Raw genomic sequence first — 2,851 nt, forward strand, 5'->3', positions numbered from 1 at the left:
TGCTAGTAAAAGTTACGGCCTAATATGTATTTATAGTTACTATGTACTCGTAGGCACTGAAAGCTACTAACTAAATGATGGCTAAAATGGTATGCAATACGTATTCAGATACAAATAAAACATACAAAACACATAAAACTGAGAGTTCGAATCCCATACAGAAAATAATTGTTGAGTGTACACACAAAAGGAATATAAATTTCTTCTCTGCAATGTCAGCCCAAATAAAATCGTTTTATAATAAGTTATTGTTTGAGAAGATAAAAATATGCCTTAATGTTGACACAGTTGGACTTCATAATTTTTTGCGGCGTTCCAGAACGTTTAAATGTACGTTCATAACGTTCGTAAAAGTATTCGACAACGACAATTGTAACGTCGAAACTGTTTGCTATTTTGGTGACTACAAGCAAAAAAAAAAAAAAAAAAACAACTAAGCGTAAGACCTTGGAAGACAGCATCACATGCAGCAAAGTCCGATTAAGATCGAAAGGAAGTCATCCAACCGGAATACAGTTGACATACATTTTCTGGTAATAATGATGAAAACCTATGTGTATTGTTTCTTCAAATCGAACCAAGCGGAATACAATTATCTTAAAAGAAAATTGCCTATATTTTATATCACACTGAAATTGTTAGTAGTACCAATACCAACATAGATGCCAATAAAACTGCACTTTTCTTGTTATTTTTAGTCTTAGCACAATTATTTCCCCTTGCAGGTTACCTCGCTGTTACCACTGCCTCCTAATCCATCTTGCTTTCTATCTAAGCAGTTAGCTAGAAAACATCAAGGTGTTCCTTCAAATCAACATTTGCACCCATCACTGTATTTTCCCTCTTAGCATCTGTATTAAAGTTCCTACCATTTTCCAATGGATAGAAGAAAAGAAAAAAGAGATCGCTGGTTGTCTTGATACATACTATGATAAAGACACGTTAACAAAAGGCTTTTTCTTCTATATATAAGCTTAAGTTTTGGTCCAGAAATACATGTATCACCCGTACGATAAGGATTAAGTTTGGAGTTCGGTACTTTAGAAAGAAAAAAAAAAGAAGAAAACAACAGCCTACGAGGTATTGACATTCTTGCGTCGTCGAGCATGAATAATTAAGAACGACAACTCTGACAATATCTCTTTAGTTCTACAAGATACGTATTGCAAGAAGTGACCATTGTATTGATAACGTAAGTATTTAAGGACAAAAACAGTAACTTTCAATTCTTTCATCTTCGCGTTCCGTTCATTATTCGTTAATTTGATCTATTATCGATGGCACAGCATTGAGGAATCTTAGATAATATATTCATTAGAAGTTGGATAAATCAAATATATTTCGTTTGACAGAATAAGGTTAAGGAGGAAGTAAGTTATTAAGTTGTTACGTAAATAAAATGTGTGGGTTTGCTAAGGTTTATTGATTGATACTTGAAAATGTACATGGTCGCTTTTCGATTATATATGTTTGGAAGAGTTACTATTTTCACTTTGATTGTGACCGCAATGTTGAAGTCGACTCTCTCTCTCTCTCGAATGAACGAACGAACGAAATTAAACAGGTTATGGGCAATGCAGCTCTTAAATATTTACCATTCTCATTAAAACAACATTATTATAAAACGTGCTGACGATGTGCAGATATTATCACGACAAAACGAAAGCGAATTTTAATAGAGAAATCATTCGCTTCTTTTTTTACCGCATTCGGAAGGTTAAAAGAAACACTTTGTTAAAAATTGTCACTTTTTCAATGGTTGTTTTAAATCCGTGTATTGAATGATATGCTAAAACGTGAAACATGTAGAATGACCGTACTTATTCAAAAAGAGCGGGTTCTCATGTAATCTGACACGAGACAAGACATGACTAACACATTGATACATTCGTGTAGTTAAACCAAATTGAGATTCTTTAATTCCAGAACGTATATGTCGCAAACTGCCGCTGTGGTTTATCGGATTAAATAGAAGCTTAATTTTCCCAACACGTTAGAGCGAGATATTGGGTTTTCCTCCCATCGACGGTCCGTTCGTCTGCCCGTAACTCTATCTCCTCCTAAACCGCTGGGTAGAATTTTACTAACTTTGGTACATACGCGAAATGGTATGGTCTTTGGGCCAACTATGCAACAACTGCATATTTGTTTAATAATTTTTTCATATCATGAATAAAACCCACAATATATATATATATATATATATATATATATATATATATATATATATATATATATATATATATATATATATATATATATATATATATATATATATAGAGAGAGAGAGAGAGAGAGAGAGAGAGAGAGAGTGATGTGGTACTAGTACAGGAATAGCGGTAAACCATCGTAGACATGCTTGACTTCCTCTGTGTCTCTGAGTGTCCTTGGGAAAGGCCCTTACGTTCAATTTCCTCAGTATATTATTGACAGCAATGTGTTTAAATTTACCTTAAAACAAGAACAACAGAAAACCCCACGAAAGTATTTTATATTTATAGAATATTATACAAGAAATTATGACAATCGGTAGATAGATAGATAGATAGATAGATAGATAGATAGATAGATAGATAGATAGATAGATAGACAGACAGACAGACAGACAGATAGATAGATAGATAGATAGATGGATGGATGGATGGATTGATGTATCGATGGATGGATGAATAGATAGATAGATATACAGATAGATATACAGATAGATAGTAGGTAGATAGATAGATAGATAAATACTGGAATTCATTAAATTCATGTTCAATACCATTATGACAGAAAGATGGCTAAACGAGGTAGGTAGGTAGGTAGGTAGATAGATATTGGAACTCACTCATTAAATTCATGTTCAATA

This window comes from Sinohyriopsis cumingii, chromosome 16, assembly GCF_028554795.1.
Source record: "Sinohyriopsis cumingii isolate HCF-2022 chromosome 16, ASM2855479v2, whole genome shotgun sequence".
NCBI lineage: Eukaryota > Metazoa > Mollusca > Bivalvia > Unionida > Unionidae > Sinohyriopsis > Sinohyriopsis cumingii.